A 20352-nucleotide genomic window follows, 5' to 3' on the forward strand; every position below is an offset into this window, starting at 1 on the left:
ACAGAGTAGTAACAGAACCCCAGCAAGCTAAACGACTGACTCCAGTCTTACTGCTAGGTCTGGATTGGCAGAGTGTAATACCAAATCCCCAGGCCTATTTGCAGTAAGCAACAAACAAATACAAAGCTACACAGTACTGGCTAACTTTCATGAACTGACTAACCAACAAAGATTCAGCAGCATCTGCTTACCCTGAAAAGAGGCCTTATAAAGCAGGTGCTGTCCACGCCCCACTCAGACCTCACAGACTGTGAGCACAAAAACCAGCACCGGATCCCCTGCCGTGCACAGAGCCTATAACCACTGCACAGCAAAAGACCCGAACCGGAGTATCAGCTGCGCTCAGGTTACTCCACTAGCACTTGTCTCCCGGTTGCCATGACGACGTGGCAGCACAGGGCAGGAGACCCTAACAGTCCTGGGCTAATGTGCTCTAACCCAAAGATTGCAGTTATGCGTGGTAAGCCCTGGGCTAATGTCAGGGCCGGTTCTAGGTATTTTAGTGCCCCGGGCGGAGAATAGGGGCGTGGCTTCATACAGGGGGCATGGTCAGTTACTCCCCTGCAGAGTTGTGCCCCCATTTGTGAATATGGATACAGAGGCACCCACAGAGCTCAGGTAAGGTGTTGCAGAGTAACAGCACCTGTCACTGTGAGGAGACACCACTCAGGCATATTGTAGAGGGCGGCCTAGCTGCTTCTCTTTTGAGCCGGGGTGCAGCACAGCGCCCGACAGCTCCACCATCCAGCAGCACCGTGCGTCCAGCCAGCCGGGAGCCGGGATATAAGAGCTGCAGGCAATCAGCGAGCTGGTGGGTGGGGCCTGTGAGTGCAGCCGCGAATCAGTAGAGGGAGGGTGGGGCGAGGTGTGTGCAGCGCCGGGTCTGCGTTCTTATGCTCAGTGCTGGGCTCGGAAGGTCCTCTCCAGGAAGGGAAACTAGACGCTACGCATCTAGTTCCCTTCACTGCGGGGGACACAGCGGGACACAGCGGAGGGAACAGTAGCGAATCTTGCCATGAAAGGCGGCGCCCCGGGCAAAAGTCCTGCTTGCCCGTGGCAAGATCCGCTACTGGCTAATGTGCTCTAACCCAAAGATTGCAGTTATGCATGGTAAGCCCTGGGCTAATATGCACTAACCCAAAGATTCCAGCTATGTGTGGTAAGCCCTGGGCTAATGTGCACTAACCCAGATTCCAGCTATTCGTGGTAAGCCCTGGGCTAATGTGCTCTAAATTTTCCAGCTATGCGTGGTAAGCCTTGGGCTAATGTGCTCTAACCCATAGATTCCAGCTATGCGTGGTAAGCCCTGGGCTAATATGCTCTAACCCACAGATTCCAGCTATGCGTGGTAAGCCCTGGGCTGATGTGCTCTATCCCAAAGATTGCAGTTATGCTTGGTAAGCCCTGGGCTAATGTGCTCTAACCCAAAGATTCCAGCTATGCGTGGTAAACCCTGGGCTAATCTGTACTGTCGAAGTCAAAAATATTACATAAAAAAGAACATACAAGCTACACACATTGTGAGTCGCTATACTTGCAAATACGCGCAGCGTGCACAGCAATATTTGGTAACACACGCATTTACACGGACATGCCACAGAGATTGATTCGACACTTATTTCATGCAGTACATAATTATAATAATATCAAGCGCCAGACATCATGATGATTTAAAATTATATAATGAAGTAATGTCATGTATGTGTATTATTTGAACGAAGCAAGATAGACCTGTCATATTTACTATTAAAGCAACCAGATTAATGTGTAGATTCATTTGATACTTGTTATTAAGTTGTAGGACATTGCACCAAGGAATTATGATTAAATGTATAAAAGCTAAAATCACTTTTATTAGAACAATAGATATTCCAAACAGGTAGTGGACAGGAAGCTCAGGCCAGCCCCTTTTGATGTCTGATTTGGCTGAACCTGTTTAGCATATACACAGACTAGTGACTCATCATGAATGAGAAAGTTCCCTCCCCCAAACTAGATAACACATTGCTGATCACACAGGAAGCCAGTTGCTGATCGGTCCCAGACGATGATGGAGTGCCTGCATGATTTTACAGAGAGAGAGAGAGAGAGAGTGATATGGAGAAACAAATTTATATAACTTGAGGGAATGGTATTGTATTGCTTGCCTGTAACTGTAACTGTATGAATTTTGTATTAAATGATTACTGTGCTATTGTATCCATGTAACTATAGGTATACTGTACATTGTAATATATTTTGAATCCATATCCTTTTAATAACAAATATATATATGAAAATAGAAAAAATTACTGCGCCACTTGTGTTCATCAACGTTAGATATAAATAAAAACAATATTTATCTGACACTCCCTAGAATTTTAAAAAGGGCGTCTGCTTACCCCCTAACAGGGATGGCGGTTCCCTGTGTAAGAAAATTACATGTAGTTGGGGGGAGGGGGTTTAGCGACCAATGGTGTCTATAAGAATCACACTTTAGGTGTATATTTTCAAAGTAAAATACAATTTATTAGTGTGTACAATTTAAAAAATGACAAGAAACTTTTTCTAAAAAAACTTTTTCTAAAAAAATGACAATAACTTTTTCTAAAAAAATGGGATAAAAACTATACATACAGAACTATAAAATACCAGTTATAAGTGAATAAATAGTAAAAAAGGATTCCTTAACTTGGTATGTAGTCACTGCCAGATAGCCCAACGCGTTTCGTCCTTAAGACTTCATCAAGGGGTGTTGGCAGACTGGGACCAGGCATCTATTTATACCCATACTAATATGGTAACAATTATGACATCATTTCCTGTTGGTACCACATGGTATTTTGTGACAGACTAAGAATTCTTATTTTACACTAGTAAGTGATATAGTTTAATAGTACATAAGTTCCAGATGTTAGTTATTTGGTTTGGGAGCAAGTTTAGAGTCCAGAAAGCTGAATAAAACAGTTATAAGGTGCACCAGTGTATTTTCCGCCCCACTTCCGGTTTCACGGCGTCGCGTCACTTCCGCCCCACTTCCGGTAACCGGACTGCGCATGCGCCGGCGGTTTCCAATGCTTACAGTGTCCAGAGGGCTAAGTTCTATATTCACAGTTCTCTTGGCGGCGGCCATCTTTGTGGAGACTTTTCCTTCAGTCTCTCTATGCGGCGGCCATCTTAGTGGAGGGCAGCACTGCAGACATTTATAGTACTTTTTGACGTAGAAATGGAAAATAAATAGAAAAAAGGGGATTAGTGCATCTAAAAACGATGTCAATACAGTACTTTATATTTAGAGCATTATATGAACAAAAAGGGGAATATCAATAATTTCTAAAAGGACACTTACATACTTATAAAAGAAGGAATATCATAAATGTAATAATAATAATATAATAAATATAATAAATATAATAAATGATAAATATGTGTGCATATAATTAAGGTAATTTATGCATATTGCAAAGTGCAGATTTAGGGCAGTGCTTTAAAAGTGTTTTAAGCACATTACTATGCTAAGTGAGTTTTAAAGGTACAGATCTGGGCGGTGAGGGAAAGGATGGTATTCGGTGTGCATTGCTTTCGTGCTTCTTTTAAAAAACTGACATGCTCATGTAGGCTATTTTTAGTTAGTTTGTTTACAGTACCTGATATTCCCAGGTGGTCTCCCTGTTCTGGTACTGATCAGGCCCGACACTGCTTCGCTTCCAAGATCGGACGAGATTGGGCGTGTCCAGTGTGGTTTGACTGTAAGAATCCCTTACCTTACATGTGTCAGTGTTAATTATATAACTTTGCACGTTACAGCGGATTTGTGGTGATGGTGGGTGGGTGGGCAGGAGGTAGGTGGGGGATGGGGGGGGGGAAGTGGGGTGGGGGGGGGGGGGGGTGGGGGGGGGGAGTGGGAGGAGGAGGGGGGGGGGGGGGGGGGAGGCCAGTAGGTTAGATGAGATGTTAAAGATCCGACCGTGTGGTCCTGATGCCAGGATTAAGATTACAGGAACGGCGCAATTTCATAGTGGTCGTTGAAACCCTTTGGATGAAGTGTCTGTAGTTGGAAGATCCAGTACATTTCTCTGCGTGATAGTCTGTTGGCCAAATCGCCACCTCTTTCTCCCAGTTTCACAAGTTCAATAGCTTTAAAAGTCAGTGCTTCTGGGTTTGAGTCATGTACTAAATTGAAATGTCTGGATACTGCATGCGTTTCTATTTTATTCTTAATGTTACGGACGTGTTCTTGGATTCTTATTTTGAGGGGTCTCTTAGTCTTTCCCACATATTGCTTTCCGCACCCACATTCTAAAAGGTAGATCACTGATTGGGTATTACAGTTTATGAAGTCTTTGATTTTGTAAGTTTCCCTTTTTTCAGTGTCCGTGAAAGTTTTTCTTACTGGATGTAAGTACCGGCAGATGTTGCACCTGCCGCACTTATAGGATCCAGTGCATTTCGGCATTCTTAGATCTTCTTTAATATCCTTACGTAACATGCTGGGTGCTAGTGTATCTTTAAGATTTTTTGATTTTCTGAAGATGATCTCGGGGCGAGGAGGTAGAATTTCTTTGAGTACGGGATCCATTAATAAGATTCCCCAATGGTTCTTGAGTGAGTCTCTAATGGTTTTTTCATGACGGTTATATGTGGTGATAAAGGAGACGGAGTCCTTTTTCGTTTCTTTGGTTTTATATTCTAGTAGTGTGGATCTCTCTAGAGCTTTTGCTTTAGTAGCTGCCTCTGTTATAATATTCACAGGGTACTCTTTGTCCTCGAATCTTTGTTTGTATTTCTCGATTTGGGCTTCGCATTCTTCCTGGTTAGTGCAGTTTCTTTTTATCCTGTTAAATTGGGAGAAGGGGATATTATTTTTCCATTTCTTTAAATGATTGCTTCTGTAGTGTAGATAGCTGTTCGTATCTACTTGCTTGATAAAGTTTTTTGTCTCGATTTTACTGCCCCTACCCATTAAAACCAGATCCAGAAATTCAATAGACTCTTGGTTGATCTTGGATGTAAAAACGAGATTCATATCATTGTTGCTCAGATGTTCCAGGAATTCATAAAATCTTTCTTCTGTTCCATCCCAGATGATTAAAATGTCATCTATATAGCGACGGTAAAAGATTAAATGTTCCTTAAAATCATGTTTGCCGTATATAAAATTCTTCTCCCAGCTGCCCATAAAAAGATTAGCGAAACTTGGTGCAAAAATTGTACCCATCGCGGTCCCACATCGTTGTAAATAAAAGTCTTCTAAAAATTTAAAATAATTGTGTTGAAGGATAAAAAACATGACATCACAGATAAAATCTTTATGGGAGGTTGTTAGTGTTGTATCATTCTCCAAGAAATCTCTGCATGCGGTTACCCCTTTTTTGTGATCTATACAGGTGTACAGTGACTGAACATCTAGAGAAAATAAAGGAGAAGAACATCACGAATAGAGAAAAAGAAGCACTAAAAAAGCTACAAAAAAACAAGGAAATCGTTTTAAAAGAGGCTGACAAAGGGGGGGGTCTGGTCATAATGGACCGTGATAAGTATATCACAGAAGCAGAGAGACTATTGGGAGACAACGCTTCCTACATAAAATTATCCAATGACCCTAAAAATGCTTTCATTGAAGAACTGAGAACATTACTAGTGCGTGGTCTACGTACGGACATTCTTACGAAGGAAGAATTCCAATTTTTGTTCAAATCAGACCCCATTACCCCTATTTTTTATTTCCTGCCAAAGATCCACAAAAATCTGGAAAACCCGCCCGGAAGACCCATTGTGGCGGGTATCGACTCTCTTACATCCAATTTGTCAGAATATGTAGATGTCTTTCTAAAACCCCTCGTAAAAGATGTACCATCATTTTTAAAGGACACCACTTCCGTATTGAACTCCCTAAAAGATTTTGTGTGGAAAGACACCTTCAAGTGGGCAACAATAGATGTTCAGTCACTGTACACCTGTATAGATCACAAAAAAGGGGTAACCGCATGCAGAGATTTCTTGGAGAATGATACAACACTAACAACCTCCCATAAAGATTTTATCTGTGATGTCATGTTTTTTATCCTTCAACACAATTATTTTAAATTTTTAGAAGACTTTTATTTACAACGATGTGGGACCGCGATGGGTACAATTTTTGCACCAAGTTTCGCTAATCTTTTTATGGGCAGCTGGGAGAAGAATTTTATATACGGCAAACATGATTTTAAGGAACATTTAATCTTTTACCGTCGCTATATAGATGACATTTTAATCATCTGGGATGGAACAGAAGAAAGATTTTATGAATTCCTGGAACATCTGAGCAACAATGATATGAATCTCGTTTTTACATCCAAGATCAACCAAGAGTCTATTGAATTTCTGGATCTGGTTTTAATGGGTAGGGGCAGTAAAATCGAGACAAAAAACTTTATCAAGCAAGTAGATACGAACAGCTATCTACACTACAGAAGCAATCATTTAAAGAAATGGAAAAATAATATCCCCTTCTCCCAATTTAACAGGATAAAAAGAAACTGCACTAACCAGGAAGAATGCGAAGCCCAAATCGAGAAATACAAACAAAGATTCGAGGACAAAGAGTACCCTGTGAATATTATAACAGAGGCAGCTACTAAAGCAAAAGCTCTAGAGAGATCCACACTACTAGAATATAAAACCAAAGAAACGAAAAAGGACTCCGTCTCCTTTATCACCACATATAACCGTCATGAAAAAACCATTAGAGACTCACTCAAGAACCATTGGGGAATCTTATTAATGGATCCCGTACTCAAAGAAATTCTACCTCCTCGCCCCGAGATCATCTTCAGAAAATCAAAAAATCTTAAAGATACACTAGCACCCAGCATGTTACGTAAGGATATTAAAGAAGATCTAAGAATGCCGAAATGCACTGGATCCTATAAGTGCGGCAGGTGCAACATCTGCCGGTACTTACATCCAGTAAGAAAAACTTTCACGGACACTGAAAAAAGGGAAACTTACAAAATCAAAGACTTCATAAACTGTAATACCCAATCAGTGATCTACCTTTTAGAATGTGGGTGCGGAAAGCAATATGTGGGAAAGACTAAGAGACCCCTCAAAATAAGAATCCAAGAACACGTCCGTAACATTAAGAATAAAATAGAAACGCATGCAGTATCCAGACATTTCAATTTAGTACATGACTCAAACCCAGAAGCACTGACTTTTAAAGCTATTGAACTTGTGAAACTGGGAGAAAGAGGTGGCGATTTGGCCAACAGACTATCACGCAGAGAAATGTACTGGATCTTCCAACTACAGACACTTCATCCAAAGGGTTTCAACGACCACTATGAAATTGCGCCGTTCCTGTAATCTTAATCCTGGCATCAGGACCACACGGTCGGATCTTTAACATCTCATCTAACCTACTGGCCTCACCCCCCCCCCCCCCCTCCTCCTCCCACTCCCCCCCCCCCCACCCCCCCCCCCCCACCCCACTTCCCCCCCCCCATCCCCCACCTACCTCCTGCCCACCCACCCACCATCACCACAAATCCGCTGTAACGTGCAAAGTTATATAATTAACACTGACACATGTAAGGTAAGGGATTCTTACAGTCAAACCACACTGGACACGCCCAATCTCGTCCGATCTTGGAAGCGAAGCAGTGTCGGGCCTGATCAGTACCAGAACAGGGAGACCACCTGGGAATATCAGGTACTGTAAACAAACTAACTAAAAATAGCCTACATGAGCATGTCAGTTTTTTAAAAGAAGCACGAAAGCAATGCACACCGAATACCATCCTTTCCCTCACCGCCCAGATCTGTACCTTTAAAACTCACTTAGCATAGTAATGTGCTTAAAACACTTTTAAAGCACTGCCCTAAATCTGCACTTTGCAATATGCATAAATTACCTTAATTATATGCACACATATTTATCATTTATTATATTTATTATATTTATTATATTATTATTATTACATTTATGATATTCCTTCTTTTATAAGTATGTAAGTGTCCTTTTAGAAATTATTGATATTCCCCTTTTTGTTCATATAATGCTCTAAATATAAAGTACTGTATTGACATCGTTTTTAGATGCACTAATCCCCTTTTTTCTATTTATTTTCCATTTCTACGTCAAAAAGTACTATAAATGTCTGCAGTGCTGCCCTCCACTAAGATGGCCGCCGCATAGAGAGACTGAAGGAAAAGTCTCCACAAAGATGGCCGCCGCCAAGAGAACTGTGAATATAGAACTTAGCCCTCTGGACACTGTAAGCATTGGAAACCGCCGGCGCATGCGCAGTCCGGTTACCGGAAGTGGGGCGGAAGTGACGCGACGCCGTGAAACCGGAAGTGGGGCGGAAAATACACTGGTGCACCTTATAACTGTTTTATTCAGCTTTCTGGACTCTAAACTTGCTCCCAAACCAAATAACTAACATCTGGAACTTATGTACTATTAAACTATATCACTTACTAGTGTAAAATAAGAATTCTTAGTCTGTCACAAAATACCATGTGGTACCAACAGGAAATGATGTCATAATTGTTACCATATTAGTATGGGTATAAATAGATGCCTGGTCCCAGTCTGCCAACACCCCTTGATGAAGTCTTAAGGACGAAACGCGTTGGGCTATCTGGCAGTGACTACATACCAAGTTAAGGAATCCTTTTTTACTATTTATTCACTTATAACTGGTATTTTATAGTTCTGTATGTATAGTTTTTATCCCATTTTTTTAGAAAAAGTTATTGTCATTTTTTTAGAAAAAGTTTTTTTAGAAAAAGTTTCTTGTCATTTTTTAAATTGTACACACTAATAAATTGTATTTTACTTTGAAAATATACACCTAAAGTGTGATTCTTATAGACACCATTGGTCGCTAAACCCCCTCCCCCCAACTACATGTAATTTTCTTACACAGGGAACCGCCATCCCTGTTAGGGGGTAAGCAGACGCCCTTTTTAAAATTCTAGGGAGTGTCAGATAAATATTGTTTTTATTTATATCTAACGTTGATGAACACAAGTGGCGCAGTAATTTTTTCTATTTTCAAATTTTTGGGCAAGTACTTTTTACTGCTGCCTGGTGTATCACAACGTTTTTAGAAGAATGTGGAGGAATTCAGATAGAGCAACCAAAAGACAAAACTGGTGCCAAAAAATATTTAATGAAAAACAACACATAAATGAACCCTCACCACCATGTGATTTAGATGAATTATTTTGGGGCATAGAAAGACTCCTCACCAAGGAAGTGAAAACATGGTGGGATATCAAGGGTTTGGAACATTACATATCAGTTAATAGAATTCCTAGGGGACTTAGACTCCTTAAACAACCCACATTCGGTAATCTTGACGCTGCTTTTTTGGAAAAATGGGATAAAACATTACATAATTGCTCCATTGAACTCATGAAACTCTTGATTGAGGAAAAGAAGAACTCCCTCTCAGAATTAGAAAAGAGTATCCAACATAAAGAAACTGAACTGGAACCTTTTAAAGATAAAGAGGACTATAAAATTAACGAAAAAGTTCTTCATAAAAAAATGGAGCATATCGAAGGAGAAGTCACCAAGAATAAAGAAAAGAAATTTATAAGGGACAAAACAGACTACGAACAAGGAAAGATAAAGAATTGGAGTAGGTTTGGAACCATGAATCAGCAAATAAACAGAACAGACAGACAGTATTGGAAAACCGTTCCAATAAAAAGAAGACCATCACGGAATCAAGAAGGAATATCACCATCACCAACTGTAAGGTTACAGAACAGATTCACAACATTGCAACGTTTCAACTCTAATAGTGACCAGGCTTTTTTAGCCCAGAGAACAGGAACAAGACCAAAAGAAACCACAGGAAATTCCCTGAAAGAGGACGTTCGCCTGGCATCACCACTAAAAAGAAGATATACAGAAGAAGAGGAAAACGGGGCAGTAGGAGGAAGAGAGAACAAGAAAAGAGCACTATAATGACGGATACAAATGAAAAAGGAATATTTAACCTTTCAAAACATGCACTATCGAAACCGGAAGTCTCATTGCTCAACAAAGGTCTCACATTCGCACCCACAGGAGGTCTCAATAAATTTGAGACCTTCATTGACTTAAACAAGTTCATCAGAAAACTCACACTGAAGAGACACTTTTTAAAGAAAGATAATGCTATTATTAGTAACTACGAAACCCAATCGAAATCAGGTTTAAAACCCACTTCTAAGTTTTATCCATTAGAATCAAAAGGGAGTAACATCGATATTTTTTATGAAATGGTGAAAAAGGACCTATGTGACACCGATCTAGAGAAAATAAAGGAGAAGAACATCACGAATAGAGAAAAAGAAGCACTAAAAAAGCTACAAAAAAACAAGGAAATCGTTTTAAAAGAGGCTGACAAAGGGGGGGGTCTGGTCATAATGGACCGTGATAAGTATATCACAGAAGCAGAGAGACTATTGGGAGACAACGCTTCCTACATAAAATTATCCAATGACCCTAAAAATGCTTTCATTGAAGAACTGAGAACATTACTAGTGCGTGGTCTACGTACGGACATTCTTACGAAGGAAGAATTCCAATTTTTGTTCAAATCAGACCCCATTACCCCTATTTTTTATTTCCTGCCAAAGATCCACAAAAATCTGGAAAACCCGCCCGGAAGACCCATTGTGGCGGGTATCGACTCTCTTACATCCAATTTGTCAGAATATGTAGATGTCTTTCTAAAACCCCTCGTAAAAGATTTACCATCATTTTTAAAGGACACCACTTCCGTATTGAACTCCCTAAAAGATTTTGTGTGGAAAGACACCTTCAAGTGGGCAACAATAGATGTTCAGTCACTGTACACCTGTATAGATCACAAAAAAGGGGTAACCGCATGCAGAGATTTCTTGGAGAATGATACAACACTAACAACCTCCCATAAAGATTTTATCTGTGATGTCATGTTTTTTATCCTTCAACACAATTATTTTAAATTTTTAGAAGACTTTTATTTACAACGATGTGGGACCGCGATGGGTACAATTTTTGCACCAAGTTTCGCTAATCTTTTTATGGGCAGCTGGGAGAAGAATTTTATATACGGCAAACATGATTTTAAGGAACATTTAATCTTTTACCGTCGCTATATAGATGACATTTTAATCATCTGGGATGGAACAGAAGAAAGATTTTATGAATTCCTGGAACATCTGAGCAACAATGATATGAATCTCGTTTTTACATCCAAGATCAACCAAGAGTCTATTGAATTTCTGGATCTGGTTTTAATGGGTAGGGGCAGTAAAATCGAGACAAAAAACTTTATCAAGCAAGTAGATACGAACAGCTATCTACACTACAGAAGCAATCATTTAAAGAAATGGAAAAATAATATCCCCTTCTCCCAATTTAACAGGATAAAAAGAAACTGCACTAACCAGGAAGAATGCGAAGCCCAAATCGAGAAATACAAACAAAGATTCGAGGACAAAGAGTACCCTGTGAATATTATAACAGAGGCAGCTACTAAAGCAAAAGCTCTAGAGAGATCCACACTACTAGAATATAAAACCAAAGAAACGAAAAAGGACTCCGTCTCCTTTATCACCACATATAACCGTCATGAAAAAACCATTAGAGACTCACTCAAGAACCATTGGGGAATCTTATTAATGGATCCCGTACTCAAAGAAATTCTACCTCCTCGCCCCGAGATCATCTTCAGAAAATCAAAAAATCTTAAAGATACACTAGCACCCAGCATGTTACGTAAGGATATTAAAGAAGATCTAAGAATGCCGAAATGCACTGGATCCTATAAGTGCGGCAGGTGCAACATCTGCCGGTACTTACATCCAGTAAGAAAAACTTTCACGGACACTGAAAAAAGGGAAACTTACAAAATCAAAGACTTCATAAACTGTAATACCCAATCAGTGATCTACCTTTTAGAATGTGGGTGCGGAAAGCAATATGTGGGAAAGACTAAGAGACCCCTCAAAATAAGAATCCAAGAACACGTCCGTAACATTAAGAATAAAATAGAAACGCATGCAGTATCCAGACATTTCAATTTAGTACATGACTCAAACCCAGAAGCACTGACTTTTAAAGCTATTGAACTTGTGAAACTGGGAGAAAGAGGTGGCGATTTGGCCAACAGACTATCACGCAGAGAAATGTACTGGATCTTCCAACTACAGACACTTCATCCAAAGGGTTTCAACGACCACTATGAAATTGCGCCGTTCCTGTAATCTTAATCCTGGCATCAGGACCACACGGTCGGATCTTTAACATCTCATCTAACCTACTGGCCTCCCCCCCCCCCCCCCCTCCTCCTCCCACTCCCCCCCCCCCACCCCCCCCCCCCCCACCCCACTTCCCCCCCCCCATCCCCCACCTACCTCCTGCCCACCCACCCACCATCACCACAAATCCGCTGTAACGTGCAAAGTTATATAATTAACACTGACACATGTAAGGTAAGGGATTCTTACAGTCAAACCACACTGGACACGCCCAATCTCGTCCGATCTTGGAAGCGAAGCAGTGTCGGGCCTGATCAGTACCAGAACAGGGAGACCACCTGGGAATATCAGGTACTGTAAACAAACTAACTAAAAATAGCCTACATGAGCATGTCAGTTTTTTAAAAGAAGCACGAAAGCAATGCACACCGAATACCATCCTTTCCCTCACCGCCCAGATCTGTACCTTTAAAACTCACTTAGCATAGTAATGTGCTTAAAACACTTTTAAAGCACTGCCCTAAATCTGCACTTTGCAATATGCATAAATTACCTTAATTATATGCACACATATTTATCATTTATTATATTTATTATATTTATTATATTATTATTATTACATTTATGATATTCCTTCTTTTATAAGTATGTAAGTGTCCTTTTAGAAATTATTGATATTCCCCTTTTTGTTCATATAATGCTCTAAATATAAAGTACTGTATTGACATCGTTTTTAGATGCACTAATCCCCTTTTTTCTATTTATTTTCCATTTCTACGTCAAAAAGTACTATAAATGTCTGCAGTGCTGCCCTCCACTAAGATGGCCGCCGCATAGAGAGACTGAAGGAAAAGTCTCCACAAAGATGGCCGCCGCCAAGAGAACTGTGAATATAGAACTTAGCCCTCTGGACACTGTAAGCATTGGAAACCGCCGGCGCATGCGCAGTCCGGTTACCGGAAGTGGGGCGGAAGTGACGCGACGCCGTGAAACCGGAAGTGGGGCGGAAAATACACTGGTGCACCTTATAACTGTTTTATTCAGCTTTCTGGACTCTAAACTTGCTCCCAAACCAAATAACTAACATCTGGAACTTATGTACTATTAAACTATATCACTTACTAGTGTAAAATAAGAATTCTTAGTCTGTCACAAAATACCATGTGGTACCAACAGGAAATGATGTCATAATTGTTACCATATTAGTATGGGTATAAATAGATGCCTGGTCCCAGTCTGCCAACACCCCTTGATGAAGTCTTAAGGACGAAACGCGTTGGGCTATCTGGCAGTGACTACATACCAAGTTAAGGAATCCTTTTTTACTATTTATTCACTTATAACTGGTATTTTATAGTTCTGTATGTATAGTTTTTATCCCATTTTTTTAGAAAAAGTTATTGTCATTTTTTTAGAAAAAGTTTTTTTAGAAAAAGTTTCTTGTCATTTTTTAAATTGTACACACTAATAAATTGTATTTTACTTTGAAAATATACACCTAAAGTGTGATTCTTATAGACACCATTGGTCGCTAAACCCCCTCCCCCCAACTACAAATATATATATATACATCAATGAGCTTTGGAACTCAGATAATGTGTGGGTGTTGATAAAGCTAAATATTTATCGTATATAAAACACTTTAAGAGGTCTAAGAACACTGTACGCTATCTACGTAAGAAGTACCGTAAGGGTACGCAAGTTGCGTAACGATCGCTCAACCGTAGTCGAGACGCTCAAGCGTCACGTTCGCTTACGGCCCAGAGATCACAGGCAGGCACGCTATTGGCTGCCGACTAACGTAATGATTCGCTATAGCGTAGCGGACGCTCGGGACCACGAGGAGATCACCAGCGGTGCAGACGCTTACAACGTTAAACCTTTATATCTATACCTTTAACAACGAAATATACAGTAAACCTTAGTGTGGTGATAACGTGTAAATGCAACCTGGTGTAACCTGATTAACTCACAAGCTGTTTGAGCGTCACCGACGCTCTGAGATTACTTAACACTATAAGGAATACACAGATACCTGGGCTTAGGGTCCAAAACCTATTATATGTATTATAACTATTGTACTTGCAAAAGGAATCACAGTACAAATGATACACTACAATATAACATAGACTACCTAACCAGATAACTACACGGGAAATACAATACAATACAATTACGTTTAAGGGAAAATAAGAGAGGAAAAGGAGAAGAGAGAGAGAGAAAGAAATGGCTTACAATAACAAGAAGATCAATATGATTGCAGAGAAAGCTTACACATGTGAGGAACAATCGCTGCGCAGTCAGTCAATGCAGAGAATCTTTGTTTAGAAAGTACTTGAGCTTACCCATGCTGCCTGTCCCTATATACACAACACCCAGCAACACAATTGTCCCTACAATGCCGCATGGGGCAGAAGCTTGACTCCATTTTGGGAAAACTCCACTTGATTCCAAAGACTACACCACATGGCTGAAAGGGGGAGGGGAAAATACCCGGCAGCAGCCATTTTAGATTTGCAGGCCCAAACACATGGCACTCTCTACTACACCACAATCACATAGCAGAAAACACAAGACTCCATTTATTCCAAAATGTCCAAGCCTCAAAACAATGCATATGTTCTGATTTTACAATTCCAAACAATCTAAATCACCTTTCACAATTTCAATCCAACTTCCTAGAACCATCTTATTAAATCTCCATAGGCAAACAAATACCACAAATGCTATGCTACAGGTTGTCTAATGTTCCACTTCATCACAGACTTCACAGGGCACAAACAAGTTATATTCACACAGCTGCGCAAGCCTCACCATCCCCAAGCCATTTGTTTCTCCAAACCAACCACTCTATGCTTACCCATCATTCCACAACTACCCCACCACAAAACACACATTTAAAACTACTCTATGCCAATAAGCCATGAGATATTGAGATTATGATACTTAGCCTTTTATGCCTGGCGATGATCCAGCCATGCTTCTGAGACCTCTGTTCTGAGTGCACCCACATCACATCTGCTCTCTGTGGCAACCAGCAACACTGACCCCAACCCCCCCCAGACAGGAACTATCCTCCTGTGTGTCTGTTCCTAGGGGAGGGGTCTCTCTCTCTCCTTTGTATATGCTAATCAGGTTCAGCCCTGAAAATCTTAGTAAAGGATTTGCTTGATCATCCATTGTTCCCAACAAAGTGATTTTAGCTTTTATACATTCAATCATATCTATCCGCTACAATGTCCCACAACTTAATAACAAGTATCAAATTAATCTACGCATTGAGCTGGTTGTTTTAATACCAAACATGATGTCTGGTGCTTGATATTATTATAATTATGTACTGTATGAAATAAGTGTCGAATCCATCTCCGTGCCATGTCCGAGCAAATGCGTGTGTTTCCATATATTGCTGTCCTCGCTGCGCATTTTTGCAAGTATAGCGACTTAAATGTGTGTGGTTTGTATGCTCTCTCTATGTAATATTTTTTTTGACTTTGACAGTGTATTGTTTTCTCTTATGGGATGCAGTGTTTTGCTATGTATAGCGCACATTCATGGCACATGGTAATAAGAGGTGCAGGCGTTTACAATATATATCAGAGCGGACATTTTAAATATTTGTGAGAAAGCAATTTGGCATTCACAGCACTAACCCACAGATTCCAGCTATGCGTGGTAAGCGCTGGACTAATGTGGACTAACCCACAAATTCCAGCTGTATGTGGTAAAGCCTGGGCTAATGTGCACTAATCCATAGATTCCAGCTTTACGTGGTAAGCCCTGGGCTAATGTGCGCTAACCTATAGATTGCAGTTATACGTGGTAAAGCCCGGGCTAATGTATGCTAACTCACAGATTCCAGCTATGCGTGGTAAGCCCTGGGCTAATGTGCGCTAACCCACAGATTCCAGCTATGCGTGGTAAGCCCTGGGCTAATGTGCACTAACCCACAGATTCCAGCTATGCGTGGTAAGCCCTGGGCTAATGCGCACTAACTCACAAATTCCAGCTGTATGTGGTAAAGCTTGGGCTAATGTGCACTAACCCACAGATTCCAGCTATGTGTGGTAACCCCTGGACTAATGTGCACTAACCCACAGATTCCAGCTATGCGTGGTAAGCCCTGGGCTAATGTGCACTAACCCACAGATTGCAGTTATGCGTGGTAAGGCCTGGGCTAATGTGCTCAAACCCATAGATTCCAGCTATGTGTGGTAAGCCCTGGGCTAATGTGCACTAACCGCCAGATTCCAGCTATGTGTGGTAAGCCCTGGGCTAATGTTCACTAACCCAAATATTCCTGCTATGCATGGTAAGCCTTAAAATAATGTGCACTAACCCACAGATTCCAGCTATGTGTGGTAACCCCTGGACTAATGTGCACTAACCCACAGATTCCAGCTATGCGTGGTAAGCCCTGGGCTAATGTGCACTAACCCACAGATTGCAGTTATGCGTGGTAAGGCCTGGGCTAATGTGCTCAAACCCAAATATTCCTGCTATGCATGGTAAGCCTTAAGATAATGTGCACTAACCCACAGATTCCAGCTATGTGTGGTAACCCCTGGACTAATGTGCACTAACCCACAGATTCCAGCTATGTGTGGTAAGCCCTGGGCTAATGTTCACTAACCAATAGATTCCAGCTATGTGTGGTAAGCCCTGGGCTAATGTGCACTAACCGCCAGATTCCAGCTATGTGTGGTAAGCCCTGGGCTAATGTGCACTAACCGCCAGATTCCAGCTATGCGTGGTAAACCCTGGGCTAATGTGCACTAACCGCCAGATTCCAGCTATGTGTGGTAAGCCCTGGGCTAATGTGTACTACTAATACACCTGCAAGAGTTACATCTCCTGGCACCTACCCCCTCGTTCCCTTTCCTGTTCTGTCTTCCCAAGCATAAAGTCATACATGTCTAAGACGCTACGTTATGTAATAATTACATGGCAAACTATACTGTTAAGTTCGTTTAACTTACAGGAAAAAGCAGTACCTTATTACACTGAAGTTCGGGCCGCTGCAGCCGCTGAATGCAATCCGTAACCCCTGTACTGTGTACGCACTTTGCGTACCAATGCCGAACGGGCGTAATATGTACACACTTTGCGTACACACGCCGACACGCTGTGAGCACAATGCAGCTACATGTGTGGCTGAAATACACTTTAAACCCTTAACAGAAATGGAATGCGACACCAGTAGTATATGTTATGTTGTGGTCCAATGCAGCAACAATTATTTACTAAAATTGGCTATACAATGAAATACAACAATATTACAGAGAAGAAGCTACAACCAATGGATACATACGTTTGTTCGCCTGCACCACCCGGATCCGGTCCACAGTCAGTCTAAATAGATGACCTTCAGAGAATAGACTGGGACCGGCCAGGAGGCCTTGCTTTTATACAATTGTCCAAAACACAGTACAAAGGAAACTGTAAGCTCTTCATCCATAGGTCAAGGGGCAGGTCATTTACAGTACATGAGGGGTCATAGGTTGGTTTGAATAGGTGGGCGATGCTTTGTCCAGGTGTACTTGCAGATGTCTTCCACCTGGTTCCCGCCGAATATCACGAGTACAGTAATTACAGTATGATATGAATATTGTATTCCTGCGCGTATCTGTGCGCAGGAGCATGCTATAATCTGCAAACTGTGATCGGAGTGTAGCCTTTGAAATACTGTACATCTGGATACCAAACACCACATCCTAACCTAATTCTGTCCCCTCATATCCTGTAAATGCAGGATATCCTATTGTTCTATTCCTTAGGTAAACATAACATGCTGGTGTGGTATGTGTGGGCTATGTGTAAATTATGCACTATGTGGATGAAATATCAGTTATGTCTTTGTGGCTTTTCCATGCGAATGCGTATGCTATCGTATTTACTCATACCATGCGCTAATACGCAGGGCTTCGTGAGCCAATGTATGCAGCGTACGGGCATGCGCACACACGGCCAGTAGCGGATCTTGCCATGGGCAAGCAGGACTTTTGCCCGGGGCGCCGCCTTCCGGAGGGCGCCGCACCATGGCAAGATCCGCTGCTGCTGTGGTGCCCCCCGCTGCCGCGGCCCGCTGTCCGTTGTGAAGGGAAACTAGACGCTACGCGTCTAATTTCCCTTCCTGGAGAGGACCTTCACTGTAATGATGTGCGGTGCGCTTTGACGTCATCGCGCACCGCACAGCAAAGGTCCTCTCCACGAAGGGAACTAGACGCTTAGCGTCTAGTTTACCTTCGTGGATAGGACCTTTGCTGTGCGGTGCGCGATGATGTATTCGCGCACTGCACATCCTACAACAGTACAGGGGGCGTAACTGACCACGTATGAAGCCACGCCCCCTAATGCCGCCCGGGGCGCCAGAAGCCACGGAACCGGCCCTGCACACGGCAGCACAAGCACACGCACGGGGGCCACTCTGTGTGGTGTTTGTACTTGATGCATGTGGGTATAATATTTTTGACTTCGACAATAGCCAACAAATGACAATGATTTGCTGCATTTGTGAATATGTAAACAAGATGCTCTGGGATGCATCTAAGCGATATCCGGTCTCTAGGTCGACAGTAACTAGGTCGACAGGTCAAAAGGTTGACGCGCGGACTACGATTAGGAATAGTAACCTGTGCCGAGTGCAGCGGTAGCGGAGCAAAGCACCTTGCCCAAAACATGGCGAGTGAAGTGAGCACTAATTGGGGTTCCTGTCACTGGCCCTCATTCCGAGTTGATCGCACGCTGCCGATTTTTTACAGCGCCACGATCAGGTTACTACTGCGCATGCGTATGCACCACAATGCGCACACACGTCGTATGGATACAAACAGCATAGTTGCTGTGCAAGGCTTCAAGCGACGAATCCATTCGCACAACCGATTGCAAGGAGATTGACAGAAAGAGGGCGTTTATGGGTGTCAACTGACCGTTTTCTGGGAGTGGTTGGAAAAACGCAGGTGTGTCCAGGCGTTTGCAGGGTGGGTGACTGATGTCAATTCCGGGACCAAAAAGACTGAAGTGATCGCAAGGGTTGAGTAAGTCCAGAGCTACTCAGAAACTGCAAAAAACTTTTTCGTCCCGCTCGGCTGCACATGCGATCGCACACTTGCAAAGCGAAAATACACTCCCCCGTGGGCGGTGACTATACGTTTGCACGGCTGCAAAAAGTAGCTAGCAGGCGATCAACTCGGAATGAGGGCCACTGTACGGAGAAAACGTCACCAAAAAACATAAAAAAATCATGTCGACCTTTTGACCTGTCAACCTACAGACCCTGTTGATCTAGAGACCCTGTCAACCTAGTTACTGTCGACCAGTAGACCCTCTATACCACACCCATCTAAGCACAGATACCCAGATGTACCATTAAGGAGAATCCCGCAGTTACATACCTGAAGCTTGGGTTCCAGGGATAAGATGTTTCTGCAGAATAATTTCTGTTGCTTATAAGACATGCTAAAAATAACATTCATATCTCGAGAACAAATAAAATCCCATTTTCCAGTTGACTCAAGTTACATGGAAGTTACATTTACAGTACACTTAAGAGGGTCACTCAGCTGAACAAAGTACTATGGGGAAGATCCCGTGACTGCTCCAATAAACTTGCTTTAGCCAGGGAAAGACACTAAGGCGTAAATTTACTAAAGTGGGAGTTTTTTTTAGAACTTGTGATGTTGCCTATAGCAACCAATCAGAATGTACAGATGTGTCCACTTACATGCAAACATGAAAAACACGGCTAAGCTGTTTTTCACAAGTAGCGAGTGGATGGTTTTTAAAATTTTGTTTGCCATAATAGTATATGATTATGTACAAAGTAAAATATTAAAGAAACAAATTAAGAAAAATCACAAGGTATGGCTAACTCTCTGAGTCTATGGCATGCAAAACCAAGCCACACATGGCGGGATTTAGCAAAGATGTATGTGGACACATCTGTATCTATTATCTTCTATAAGCAGCTAGATAAATGTTAAGTAGAATCTGATTGGTTGCTATGGGCAACATCGCCAGTTATAAAAAAAACCTCTCACCTTAGTAAATTTACCCCTAGGTTTGGGGTCAACAACGTGGAGCATCGCATTTCCAAACGCCCACATGGCACAATTACATCTTGTCTGTGGGGATCATACA

The 20352-nt window shown here is 41.8% G+C and overlaps 3 pseudogenes; 2 read left to right on the forward strand and 1 right to left on the reverse strand.

Annotated features, from left to right (window-relative positions):
• Positions 1 to 3614: 3614 nt before the first annotated feature.
• On the reverse strand, positions 3615 to 3734 carry LOC134931282 (5S ribosomal RNA; annotated as a pseudogene).
• A 3833-nt stretch (positions 3735 to 7567) lies between these two features.
• LOC134931294 (5S ribosomal RNA) lies at positions 7568 to 7687 on the forward strand (annotated as a pseudogene).
• A 4769-nt stretch (positions 7688 to 12456) lies between these two features.
• Positions 12457 to 12576, forward strand: LOC134931305 (5S ribosomal RNA; annotated as a pseudogene).
• Positions 12577 to 20352: the final 7776 nt, after the last annotated feature.

This window comes from Pseudophryne corroboree, chromosome 5 (assembly GCF_028390025.1).
Source record: "Pseudophryne corroboree isolate aPseCor3 chromosome 5, aPseCor3.hap2, whole genome shotgun sequence".
Taxonomy (NCBI): Eukaryota; Metazoa; Chordata; class Amphibia; order Anura; family Myobatrachidae; genus Pseudophryne; species Pseudophryne corroboree.